Genomic DNA, 15,371 nt, shown 5'->3' with positions numbered 1-15,371 from the left:
GCGAGTATTGGCGTGAAAACGCGGGCGGCGCCGCGGGCGACGTTTATATCGCGCGTGCCGATTGACTACTTAGTAGCCACAGAGTAAACAGGCAATATTATTTAAAATAAAAATGACAAATGGATTAAAAATATTGAAAATTACTATAAGACAAACCTGGGCTTCAAGGCATCTTTAAAGCTGACATCATTTTACTTTAAATAATAGAATATCAATATCCATAGTAATAATTATCGTAGGTAACTTTTAATATGAAGTTTCTTTCATTTAAATTAAGAATCTTACAAACCGTCCATATACTTAGACATACCATATCCTTACATTACCAACGCGACACCAAATTTGGAAACAAAGAAGTCTGCATTAACATTGGCTCACTTTTCCTTCAAACTGAAACATGATAAAAAGGCCTATAACCAAGTAATAAGTCTACAGATCAAATATTGTTTTAATACAAGACGAGTACTTACAAAAGGGTGTTTTTAAATCTCTCTGACATGATCTGATATAACATTACTCTGTGCATACATTAAGCAACTTCACACCCGCAAAAATAAAGTGGACCGTTAAATTTCCAAGAAAACCAATATTATATATACATTTTTAAATCGACCGGCTAATAAATATTATAATCTCGAATTACATCGGCGTCCTTTGTGGCGGTTGGTAGCTAATTCGATTGATTTCGGGCTAGCCTTAATTTGACCAATTTATACCAATAGAAGATTTGTATTTCTGAATTTGATCCTTTATATTGTGTTTATACTCTCACGTGTGTATTATAATTGTATCAAGTGGGGAGGGAATTATATATACATCTGTGGATATGTCAGTCCTTGACTCGAGACGAGAGGAACTATGAACTGGTATTTGCAACCAAATCATAAAGTATACTTTATAATTGCTAGGAATTTGCATAACAGTTGATTATTTGGTGTGAAAAATTGTGAATTGATAAATGAATCATTAATTACTAAAAACTTTGTGTTAATAAAACTTAATTGAAGTTAAACGATTTTTTTGTATCAATATATTAGCTCTGTCTTTTTATCTATTTTTTTGTCTTGTGTGTATATTTATTATAGTATATCATGACTATGATAGCCAACATCTGAAGAGTCGAGATAGCCCAGTGGTTAGAACGCGTGCATCTTAACCGATGATTGCGGGTTCAAACCCAGGCAAGCACCGCTGATTCATGTGCTTAATTTGTCTTTATAATTCATCTCGTACTGAGCGTTGAAGGAAAACATCGTGAGGAAACCTGCATGTGACAAATTTTATAGAAATTCTGCCACAAGTGTATTCCACCAACTTGCATTGGAACAGCGTGGTGAAATATGTTCCAAACCTTATCCTCAAAACGGAGAGGAGGCCTTTAGCCCAGCAGTGGGAATTTACAGGCTGTTGTTGTAGTTGTTGTTGATAGCCAACCCTTAATACAACCAGCTCATGCTGTTCTTGTTTCGAAAAATAACCTGTTTAAGTTCACGGTTAGTGTTTTCAATGCCAAGTTATTAGTAACAATGTTTACTTGGTGATAGGTCATTATGCATGCCCATGTGGGTAGGTTACACAACACGTCAACTCTACCTCCCAATATGAATACTTACCATTGTTTGAAGGAGGTGTGTGGGGATAAGGGACGTTTTCAAGGTTGATATGTAACATTGGGTAATGTAAGGAATAGTTAATATTTTTTACAGCACTAATATCTATGGGTGGGGTCCAATTAACATCAGGTGGCCTATTTTTCCGTCTGTCAATCTTTATTCTTAGGTGAGCCGTCATTATTTAAAAATGTCACTAGATATTGTACTTACTTGTACTCTGATTTAGCTGTAAGTCACTTCACATGCTATGAACACAAGCGCTCTCAAGGCTACTGATATGACCTGAAATTCAGGTCAGAGACATCCTCAGGATGTAAGTCATTTCAATCCTGAGACGGCAAGATTACACAATTATTAGAATACGAATTTCCAAAAAATAACTTTCCTTTCAGAAACTTTTTCGTGAGGATAATAGTAAGGATTGAATCCTGCATTATTCATTGTAGAACATGTTGTGTGTGCTGTGCTCTGTTATGGAGAGTTTCTCGGATTCGCTTATTAATACTTTATTTAGGCTATATTACAAAATATCTTTTTTATAACTTAGCTATTGAACTGTTTCTGTTGCTAAATTTTATTTTAAATTTGTATTAAGTATGTCAGTTTAGTAAGTAAGTAAGTAAGTTGTTTTTCATAGGTTTTTATTTTTAGGTAATTTTGTAAGAATTTTAAAGAGCGACCTTTAGTATGAAGTCCACCAGCGTCCTTTCCGGTGATTTTATTTCGATTGATTTGAAATATTTTCCTTCTTTTAATACATTTTTGCAAAGCTAAGAAAACGTTTATGTTTTTAAAATAATCTGCAGGCTAAGTTTCATAAAGATTCTTTTAGTTTTTGAGGCATTTTTGAGGAAAAAATATCAAAAAAAGTATTGAAATAAATTAGTTTACCGTCTCGCATTTTTAAATTTGGACAGATAATTATTATTTAAATATTGAAAAATATCCAGTGTTTAATGGTTTTTATAAAACAAAAGAAAAAAATAGATTTTAATTGAAACTTTTTTTTTAAAATAAATTTTTGAAGTTGCATTTTTGACAAATTTTGAAAAAACTTATAAACGTGATAACTTAAAAATGGTTCATTTTTGGATGATGCATATGGGGGTTAAAATCATTGCAAATAGTCACCCCTATCACCTCCTAACGGATATACGTCGAATTACCAATAACCCTTTATAAAACAACTACAAAATAAGACGATCTATTGCAGAAAAAATAAATGACAACCAAACAAACTTATCTTCGCATTTATATCAGCGAAGTTATAACATCGAGGAGCTTGGGATATTTATTTTCTCGTTATTAATTCATGCTCAGCTGTGGGAAATTTGCCCGGAAGCCCAATTTGTCGGATTACGCCCATCTATCTGACGACTTCCGTTTTAAAATAACCTCGTAAGATTAACCGCGAGGTCGCGTCCGGTCGCAATGCGTTATACTTGATCATTGTTATGCGATTTCATGGCATAATGAGGCTCTGCTCTCGTCTATATAATACGCGAACATATTTACTTGTCAAATTAATGTCTGATTATGGGGAGGGAAATATGTGGCAGCGTGCAGGATATCGTTAGCAATATCATTTAGATGTTTCATATTGCAAGTTTTAACTAGTAGCACTCTGTGAAGGCAAATTAATTCCTAACGGCTAAAAAGCTTCAACAGACACTGAAAGAAAAACCAGTCCTGGCGAAATACGACGAAAACCATAGAGTCCAAGTTCTTTAGTTTCGGAGATTACATACAAACAAATTTAAGAACTGAAATATATAATAGTATGAATGCCCGATTAACTTTCCAAACTTTCCCTTAAAGCTTGTGCCAGGATTGGGTACAACAATAAAAACCCAAAAATTAGACAAGGAAAACATCTTATACGTTTCGTCCTGAATGTTTATTTTAGGCACCCCTTTATTTTCAAAAAATGTATGTCTGAAACACCGATATGACAATGAAATTGTTTAAAATTGTTTTGGATTTTTTCGTCATCAGTCCAAACAGAGGCTAAAGGTAATAAGTCAATATTTTTGGCATTGAATTATTAAGAATCTATCTTTATAATCATCCAACGAATTGAATTAATTAATAATTACTATCATTTAATAGGATATTAATTCATGAAAAAATAATTCCAATACTTCTAGATTGATAGACAATAGTTTCATAAAAGTAGCATACTTATAGATATGTAGTTTTTAACGACAATATTGTTTGGGAGAAAAGTGTCAGTGCGCGAATTTTCCTGTTGACATTGACGATACGATAACAAATATACAAATATGTTATGACGCCCATAATACTTCTAACATTTTCTTTAAATACAATACACATATAACGGGAACTTAACAATAAAATTAAAGTGTGTTTTAATAGTATTTATGTTCTATATAGTATTTCTAAAGTAATTTTTATGAATGTACAATTAAAAAATAAATAAAAAAGTATAAGTAAAACACGGGATATATATTGTACTAAGTACAAAAAAATAAGACTAGACTAACTAGAGTGATTTAAATAAAATATTAGCATAGATATAGATCTATGCTAATATTTTGTATGCAAAAGTTTCTTCATTTGTTTGTTACGCTATACAATCAATTATCATGAAATTTTGAAAATGCATTGTTAAGGATACATATAAATATTCAGGGTACGCAACACTTGTATATTAATTTAATAATTGTATTAACTAACATGACTGTATTTTTTTAATTGTTGAAAAAGAGTAACTACTGAGTTTCTTGCCGGTTCTTCTCGGTAGAATCTACTTTCCGAACCGGTGGTAGCTTCACTTAATTGTTAAATGACGATTCAAAAGTGCTTGTAAAAGCCCACTTGAATAAAGTATACTTTGATTTTGATTTTTGATTTTGATCTTGATCCACACTAACTATTATTGAATAAAATATTTTTTTCTCAAAACCAAAATTAAAATCGACAAATCTAACATATTTCAAATCAAAGAAACGGTCCCCCAATCCTTTATTTTTATCAAACGACAGCTTAATATCTGTTAAATACCACTAAAGTATCATAAACTCGTTATTTATGGCATTTTAATAATAAAAAAAATGTCCACTTTACAAATAGCCGAGAAATTCGGGAGTCGTTAATAAGGCATAACTTATTTCTTATGAAATGACTTTCATTTGTCAGCCATAACGAAATTGATACGAACGACATAATTATGCTAATGTCGCATTGTAAACGAATATTAGGGAATATATTTAATTATATGTTATATATACGATGAGATGACTCCGAAGATTACTGGAACGCGAAGATCTTAACTGAATATCGTGGGATTTATTTATTAATCTATTTTTGACAGTTGCACCCAACCTAGACCAAGAAAACTACTTATTTTTTCCTTTAATTTATTTATAAAAATTTCATATAACATATTTATCCAAACTGCAGTGTAAAATAATGTTCAAACTTGCTCTTTAACAGAAGATCAACATTTAGCTAATGTCAAGAACGTTAAAAGTGTATTCGAAAGTGTACTTGAAATTTATTATAAATAATTTATTTGAATTTAATAAATATATTAAACGATGCTAAGGCTTCGTACAAACGCGTTTGTAAGTACCATCCACACAATAGTGTGTGGATGGTAATATTCTACCGTCAAGCAGCCATACTTAGTATTGTAGGGTTTGAAGTTAACTTACAAGTTTGGTGTCGCATTTATATGATGTAAGAAATGATTAATAATAATTAACCAAATAAAGGTTTAGTGCAATTAGGTTTCATTTATAGGATGATTTATTTTACTACATTCTTAATGTCTACAAGAGCTTTTATACAGTTTTGTTGCAAAAATATTTCTTTGTATCTTAACTATAAACGTAGTGTAGGACGTCCTCGGGCACGGTGGAGTGACGACTTACGCAAGACGGCTGGCAGGAGCTGGATGCGAGTAGCCCAAGAACGATCTCAGTGGCGTGCAATTGGAGAGGCCTATGTCCAGCAGTGGACGGAAATGGGCTGATGGATTGGATAACTATAGGCAAGTAGGTCGGTGTAGCTACAAGTACGTCGGGGTACGCATGAGGTTGTAGTGCATTAACATATAATACTAATATGTAATTTTAATCTATATACTTTGGCGTATACTATTTACAACCATAAAACTAATAATTTATAACAATATGTCTTTTTAAATTTATTCTTTATTTGCCTTAGGTATACAATAATGTAATTCATACATAATAATTATAATTTTACATTTTAAAACAAATCCGTTTAAACAAGTTTTGTTTTTCAGTTCTTCTCCACTCCAAGGTATTTATTTCCGAATCGCTGCAAGAATTTTGACAGACACAAGCAAGTAACGCTGCAATATTTATTAAAGATTTAAGTGGAATTAACTAGTAATTGACGTTCATAATACATTATTACACCCTGACATTCCCATTCGTCTCTGGTGGAGACAGTTCTGTTTAATAAATGCAAGAAAACAAAAGTGCAAATTAGAAATCCCGTGTGAAATATATTTGATAACATCAGCGTCGGGTTAGGATTTACGAGATCGAGATGAGTGTGGATGGGCGCGCAACATCTCAATGATATGAAGATGACGACGACGCAGATGTGGCACTTCTAACAAGTGATAGGAACTTTAAAAATTATAAAACATCTATCGCCCATGTCGACTTATGGGTGAAATTTATACAAAGCTGCACTTCTAGACTCAGATGTTTCGGCTGTTAACAGTATCGACGATTTTAGGGATAATTAAATGCTTCTACTAGAATACGTGATGAGTAGTTGCTACCAACCCAGATGGGCTCGCACAAAACGAAACAAAACCAAGTACATACAAGTTTTTGATATTTGCCCACCAGTCTGCACTAATATCTTCTATCCGAGGCGGAAATTGTTTTAGTCATGTTGAAGAAAAATATGAAGAATGAGGGAGAAGAGAATGAGAAAGAATTAGAACAATGAAATATTTTGTACGAATCCGAGTATGCCGTGTGCACATAGCTTGTTTCCAAATTTGGTAACTATATTTTTGTAACAAGATAGTCGTGCTGATAGACGTGAAATTGAATTCGTAGTTTGTTTTTGCGCCTTATATAATATTTAATAAATCTCTTCAACAATCATATAGATACAACTTCTAGTGTACAGACACACCGTTATAACAATTTTAAATAACAAAGTTCGGTTATATTGAGGTGTCCAGATCTGCATTACTAACTCTATGGCACCCGCGCCTCTCATCACCATATTATTTTCGTATAAATCATAAGTTTTTGTCCGCGACTTTACCGACGACAAATATAAAACTGTCAACCGTTGCCGCAGAATAAAAGATGTCCATATTTAAAAAGCCGTTTGAATCATTTCGAATAAAATATACCTCGGTTTTCAAATTCGGAATAAATTTCGTGTCACCTGCGCCGGCGCAACCGGAAGAAGTGCGCGGTTCCCTCTCTGTCGCTCGTATTGCTCCGTCCTGCTCACACGGGGAGCTCCTTATGTTTTATTGTTTGTTTCGCTCTGGCTCCCGATGAAGATTTTTATGGAGATAAGTTTTATGCTTCTTTTAAATGCGATAAATTACTATTGGTTACGTTCTCATAGATTTTTACATTGATATCGTATGGCAATTTGTATCGAGGGCCGTGACAGGTGATCTAGGCGCGGGCTGCTGACTAAATCTATTGTGTAAAATAAAAAAAATAACAGGCCGTTAATATGCCACTGGTGGACAAATGCCCCCTCTCTCCAGAAGAAAGATTGGCGGCTTCTTCAGGTTGTATTCTAGTACCAGAAAGTACACAAAAATAAAATTCTTGTGAAAATTCAGTACTTCCTGACGGGATTTGAGCCTGTGAAACCACCTTGACTATGATATACCTATGACACATATTTTAAACAAAATGTTATTGCTATTTCGTACGTGGAACTATTTCATTTTCAAGGTTTTATGGCTAAGGCGCAAAATGGAAAATGGAAATGAAAATGAGGTATAAAAGTTAAGTTAGTAAACTGACGATTTATTTCACGATTTGTAACATTTTGGTTGCATCGCGTTAAACTCTCTTTTATAAAATTTTTCGACTGAAGGATGTTACTGTAAATTTTGATAAATATTGATATTAATATGGACTGCAGACTTTTATACTATTTTATGACCGTTATATTAAAGTGTTTGTATAATTTTATTGCCTGTCAAGACAGACGGTAGTGGTAGGTGGTAGCAGTCGTTTATAATCATCAGCGATGTCAGAGACTCAGCTAAGGCACAGCCATGCATAAAAATAGTTCAGAAAACATTGATCACCTTGTGTAATTGCTTGTCATAAATTTTGATAATTTTTAATACACATACATATTAGTAAGTATTAATTTATGTTAATTACTATATCCGGATATTCCAGGATATACAGTTTCGGAGGCGTTCGCTAATTATAACGGACTCTAATTAACTATACAAAAGATGAGAGGGAATAAGGATATTCCCTGGTTCTCATACAGGAGGCAGAGCAATCCAGCAAAAGTTGCTGAAATCCGAAGGAACCCGATGAAACCCGACGCAGAGGTTAATTAAATAAATAACTGCATAAGACTATAATGAGGAAATAATTCTTCCAGTAATTAAGTGGTTTCGATATTAATCTCCTTTAAATTTTTTGAAACCTTTTTTTGGGGAAGTCAATTTTTTAAACTTTTGTTTATTAATGGAAAGAACCACGCCTCAATGAACTTGTTTTTATTAATTATTACAACTTTATCATAATTCATTTCGACTACCGAATGGGTGGTGCTGTGACGTCATTATTTATTTTTTTAATTGATCCACGGAGGTAAGTTCCGTTGTTCAAAGTTGGTTATACATTTATTTTTAATTTAATCATTTGTATTCTTAACAGATATTATGTAGGATATATCTTCCTCTTCATTAAAATGAATGAATGTTTGTATGTCTGTTTTCTAGATGTTGGGAATTATTGTGTTTGTGATGAAGCTCACTGACAACTCACTAAGAGTTGTTGTCCAGGAAGATAAGAAAACAAGGTATTTTTTGTATTATAAAGTATAAGGTTACATCTAAGGGTGGTCTTAAATAAAAGGAATTTTATCCTTTCTTATAAAAGTTTAGATCCTAGATGGCCCAGTGGTTAGATCGAGTGCATCTTAACCGGTGATTGCGGGTTCAAACCCAGGCAAGCCACTGAATATTAATGTGCATAATTTGTTTATTATTCATCTCGTGATCGGTGGTGATGGAAAACATCGTAAGGAATGCTGCATGTGTCTAATTAAATCGAAATTTTGCCACATGTGTATTCCACCAGCCCGCATTGGAACAGCGTTGTACAATATGTTCCAGACCTTCTAATCAAAAGGGAGAGGAGGCCTCAGCCCAGCTGTGGGAAATTTACAGGCTGTTGTTGTTGTTGCCTAAGCCTAGACCTAGTCTAACTAAGTAAATTATTAAAGAATTTAAATTTACAACCCCTGCATTTAATTTCGCTTGTATCAAATACGTAATATTTATGTTGAACTGTTTAGGTTAAGTCAATTCGGCGAAGGTAAATATAACTACAAAATTATTTTTTTATTTAATTATACTTAATAACCAGAGTAATTCAATCAGGCGACATTGATCCATTTTGTGAGTTATTTGCTTGTTCGTTCGTACTAAAGAACTATACAAAACATGACTCAGAATTTGAATACATATATAATACAGAACTAGGATATTTTTAAATATAAGGACCACTTTTCTATAATCTATATTAATATTATAAATGTGAAAGTTACTTTATCTATATGTTTATCTGTCGCTCTTTCACGACTGGACCACTGAACCGAATTTGATGAAATTTGGTATGAAGCAAAGTCCCCAAGAAAGGACATAGGCTACTTACCCAACACATGACAACCAAGAAAACCATAAAACACAAGCGAAGCCGCGGGCGACTACTAGTATTACATAATTTTCTTAACATATATATTAAGACCTATTTAAAATATATAATGTCCAGTCGAAATCTTCCAACTTTTATATGCAAATGCATTACCTTTTCTCCCAGCACAATCAGTCAAAATAACTCCCAAACAATTTCGATCTAATTTCAACTTTTACTTGCTATAGTTTAGCCGACAGCGTAATTGCGACACATCCTGTCCGTCTGTCCGTCTTTGCGTCTGTAACTCGTGAACTCGAGATTAACTTTAATTTCGTTCGACCTTCCAAACGTAATTGTCTTACAATCGACCCTTATAAATTATTTCGTCTTAGTAATTACTTCGGTATTTAAATACGTTTAATCCTGGTCTTACAACTTAGAATATTCACTAATACGCTATATATTGTACTTTCCTCTGTACCCAGTTACCTACTAGTACTTCAGTTAAGTACATAAGGTACCGCCCGACCACTATTTATTCCCTGAGCTTAGCTTTGTAAGCTGAGATGGCCCAGTGGTTAGAACACGTGCATCTTAACCGATGATTGCGGGTTCAAACCCAGGCAAGCACCACTATATATATGTGCTTAATTGTATTTATAATTCATCTCGTACTCGGCGGTGAAGGAAAACATCGTGAGGAAACCTGCGTATGTCTAATTTCATCGAAATTCTGCCACATGTGCATTCCACCAACCCGCATTGGAACAGCGTGGTGGAATACGTTCCAAACCCTCTTCTTAATGGAAGAGAAGGCCTTATCTCAGCAATGGGAAATTTACAGACTGTTACTTTACTTTACTTTTATTTTACTTTGCTTTGTAAGTTTAAAGGGAGAAACAGCGTCATTTCAAGCAAAGAATTATATCTGTATTATTATTTATAAATCGAATAGTTAATTATTATGCAAAGTAAAAATGAAATTGATTGAAGTAATTAAACGTACAACGTTAGCTATGCAGTCGTACGAAAGAGAGATTCCGACAGAAAGAGAAAAAAAACATTTATTTTTCAGAAATCATATTACCATTACATAAAAGTCAAATTAAAAAATCTTTATTTAATATAGAAATGATTACACTTACTTATTGATAGTGAAAAATCTACCACCGGTTCGTAATTTAACATCTCAGACCTGAGAAGAACAGGCGAAAGAAACTCAGCGGGGTATTATTTATTAATTTTTTAATTTTCATGTTTAATATACAATTATAATAAATTTATTTTTGTTATTTGAAACAGCCTGGAAGCGATCTCTTCATTCCTAAGGTGTGCAAAAAAACAATAAAAAAAAATTAGTGTTGTAATATCCTTTATATAGTTTGCTCCCCTAACCATAACTTACAGTACTTCTTAGTTTGAATGTTATCAGACAGAAAGACTGCCTACGTCACAATCTTCAGAGTGACAGTACAATCAGTCAGAGCTATGCTAATTTCGCAGATGTCCTCCCCTCACCGACGTTTACCTTTCCCTCTATAAAACTCCTGCCAAATAAATTTCAACCTTGTTCGCAAGTAATAAGAGTTATTGAATGATTTTGTATTGAAAATGTAAATTTTACGTTTTAGAGCTGAAATCAACTATTTCCTGTCTGATGCGCCTTTATTTTTTATACTACTTGTGGGTAATTGAAAGTAACTTTTTGAGAGACCGTTAAATGTGAACTAGCTTATTATAACTACAGATAGTTACTTTAGAGTCGAGATGGCCCAGTGGTTAGAACGCGTGCATCTTAACCGATGATTGCGGGTTCAAACCTAGGCAAGCAACGCTGATTCATGTGCTTAATTTGTCTGTATAATTCATCTCGTGCTCAGCGGTGAAGGAAAACATCGTGAGGAAACCTGCATGTGACAAATTTCATAGATATTCTGCCACGTGTGCATTCTACCAACCCGCATTGGAACAGCGTGGTTTAATATGTTCCAAACCCTCAGTGGGAAATATAAAGGCTGTTACTTTACTTTACTTTTACTGAGTGTTTTTGAACTACTGTGATTCCTTTTTTATAAAAGTAAAGTATAGTTTCTTTATTAACAACTAGTTTCCGCCCAAGGCTTCGGCCGTTCGTGTGGGGGGCAGGTGTTAAGTACCCTATGTCCTGTTTATACCCCCGACAACGTGTATGCAAAATTTCGCATTGTATGATCGGCGGGACAGTTGAAATATGAAAACGTACAAACAGATATACACACTTTCGAAATAACGTTTTATTAGTCAGGATTTATTATTATCTTTATGAGTATTATAAATGCAAAAGTCTGTCTGTCTGTCAAAAGAAAGTTTGGACACCAAAGAACGTTATCGGAACCTTTTAAGCCTAATAAAAATGTCGTCACGTCTAAAGTTGAGCGATGACGAGGGCGGTAACTAGTATTTTACTCCATCATGTCACAAGACGCTATGATCTTTACTGTTATTTAAAACGGGAGATTTACCATGTGTTTCATTTTTATTTGGTGTAGCTCGATATTTCGACTACGAATGTCTTGTTCTCGAAATAAAAAACCCGCTATAATCTTTTCAAACCATACCTAGCCCTAATTAATATTAAAAAATGAAAGATCCACTTTTCTGTAAAATTTTACTAAAAATTTAAGATATCATAATTTATATTAAAACATGGTTATTAACACCCCATCTCCGTCCCGCTGTATAATTAAAGCTCGATACGTGCGAACTTAATCAGTGGTTCCGTATCACGCGTCACGTCTTAATGCCGCGACTCTGACAGCTGTCAAGGGCGAGAGCTGTCAGGAGTGACAGCTGTCAAATCCGAAGAGTCATACGCGATACTTGGTGTTTCTGATAAGTTGTTATTAGGATATTTCGTTTGCATTGTGAAATGCCGGTGGATGTCGAAATTTTTTGCATGATAAGCACAATTCACGAGCGATGTGAATTGTTAAGGATATCTTGTTAGCGTATCGGTTCCCCCTCCGAGCTTACCTCGGTTAGGGTAAGTAATATTAGTATATAACGCACCTTATACCACTCAATGTGATGCTAAGCCTTAATTACTTTCATTTATATATATTGGTGCCCTTGTTATAATTTACCAATATTTTAAAATTAATAAAATAACTCAGATTAAACGATGACAATATAGAATCAATTTTTATCTCACTACATCGTAAAAATAATTTCTATATGGCTTAAAACAAAGCCGTTTCCCGCTGCCTTTTGGACATCATATTTAATCGCAATTATCATAAATAAATAGAGCGATTCAAGAGGAACATTTATATGTGTAATACATTCGTGTTATAGTAGAGGAACGACAAGAACTTTAACTATCTTCTCGGAAAAAATAATGAATTTACTTATTACTTATTTACTTACTATGTCTAAAAAATGTAAATAGTAAACCCTTATTGAAGGCGTGTGTCGCCAGTAAGCAATTATCCTATCATATAAAAAAAATACCATAAAAAGGTCTATCTCATATTTGCCGTTCCAAATTCAAAATAACATTTTTTTTCTAAAATTTACAAGACTAATACCTCTTAATATACATACATAAGTTTATAAAGAGCATTGTATGCTGAGAACCCTATAAAGAAATAAAAGGACTGGAAAAAACCGCGGATCTTCAAAAAAAAATACATATAATTGAGTACCTATTCAATGACTCTGTGCGCATGCTTAACTATCCAGTACTGGATTGGTGGACGAACGACCAATAAGCGTCGAGGCATAACGCACGCGCACTGTACATAGTGAATAATAGATCCATAAAGCTATGGATACGACAATTATTGTTGTTTATAATAGATTTATATACTCAACTCTCAAAAAAAATTATTTATTTTATGTCTCTTAATTAATTAAGTACCGATATTTTTAATAATCAGCTCATATTACATTATTAACGAAATTTTAAATGTCAATGTCAATAAAGATTTTACATAAAAATACATTTTCTGATTTTAAAACAAGATTTTAATTTTAAAATATTCATACCATTTCAGTATTTATTTAATAAAATTATACTTTGCTAACCTTTTTATAGTAATTAGTACTTTCCTATAGATTATAACCATTGATAAGTTTTAAAAACTTTTTATATAACATACATATTATATAGTATTTCTTAATAGTTATTCATTTTGTAACCGAAACAAAAGTTTATTACAATAATTCCAAATGTAAATCCGATGCCGAGTTTCTCTAAAACAAATCGAATTATTATTTTAGAAGTACATAAATATGACTAAAATACCTAATACGAAATTGCCATGTTCAATAATTTCTTTATGATATTTGCACCAATCTTGTAAATATATGTTATACATATATAAACTAGCTATGATCTATAGGGACGATAGTTTTGAAATGCAATCGATTGATATGTTTTGTATAAAATTCATCCACTAAGGAGTCTTATAATGGATAAGACCTTTCTGAAGCTTGACTCATATGAAGCGTCATTAGATGGATGATTATGACAACCTGGGTGATTTCATCCGAACATTATAGCAAACAAGTATATTTTCCCTCGCGTATATAATAGGATGAGGCGGCAAATCCAACTCTGCTTTTCTAATCTTGTCAAAAGAGACATCGAGTTATTTTGATCTGACCAGGACTTTGAATGTCTGGTATCAACGTAGAGCATAGAGTTTTCTGCGACAATTCGGCACCGGCGTGTTCGTACTTCCAACTTCCAGACTCCGGGAACTTTCCTATTCCAGTAACTTTTTATTGGCTTGACCTTTTATTTGAATCCTGGGATCTCAGTATCTTACATACAATCCACAGCCAAATTTAGGGTTAAACTCTTGGTGCTAGTTAGGTTATTTTGATAATTAAGGACCAAGCTCCCAGGTAACTATACAATACACATGACCGTTTAGGCTAACCCGTAATTATCTCTATACGAGGCTCTGAGTGCACGTGTGTGTGTTATAATTTAAATTAAGTCTAAAAAAAATTCACAAAAATTATCTAGTAACTCATTAGATAGTTTTATATTCATAATTACATTTAGTTTGGAGTATTATCTAGTAGATATATTCGAGTGCCTATAGTAATTCTTATAGATATTATTTTTTAGAATAGGAGCAGCATTGCTCTGAAGGCACGTGCACAAACTGTGTGGGAACCTTCAAATATGAGTTCTTAATAATTTATTATATAAATTAATTTAAAATATAAATCTTTATGTTTTTTTTAAGTTAGCGGTTTTGGGGGTTTTTGCTGTATTAGCAAGCAGTATTAGCATATCTAAAAATATATTTCGATATAGGTACGTTTAATATATATATATTTGAGTGTAAATAAATTTAAAATTAGAATTAAAAATTCTATTATTTATTTTATTCATAATCCTACTTATATATAAACAAATATAATATAAGGCAAGCGTGTTATAAAGCCTCCGGCTTGAAGGTAGGAAGTCGAACCCGCGACTGTTACTTTTTGCTACTGAGGCATGAAAACTTTATTTACAGATTACTATTGAATTACGAATATAGGTATAATATTCACTAACATTTGTTTCAAAAATGTCTGAAGTAAAGGTATCTGAGTATTTTTCATTATACGCAAATAAAAAAAAGCAATTACGTGTAATGTAATAATATTAATTAGATATGATAAATAATAACAAATGCTGTAAAGATTGACTACCTATGTAATATATATTATTAAATGTGTATTGCTGTCATATAAATATGCTGATATTTAATAGGTATTTTTCTATTTTTATACCTATAGTACATTACTACACATCAATAGAAGCTTCAACTGTAAGCTGAATTATATGTAAGAAGTGTTAAATTGTGCTTATTTAAATTTAAAGCTTAATAAAATATTAATA

This window comes from Vanessa cardui, chromosome 14, assembly GCF_905220365.1.
Source record: "Vanessa cardui chromosome 14, ilVanCard2.1, whole genome shotgun sequence".
Classification (NCBI taxonomy): Eukaryota; Metazoa; Arthropoda; class Insecta; order Lepidoptera; family Nymphalidae; genus Vanessa; species Vanessa cardui.
This window is presented reverse-complemented; position numbering follows the sequence as displayed.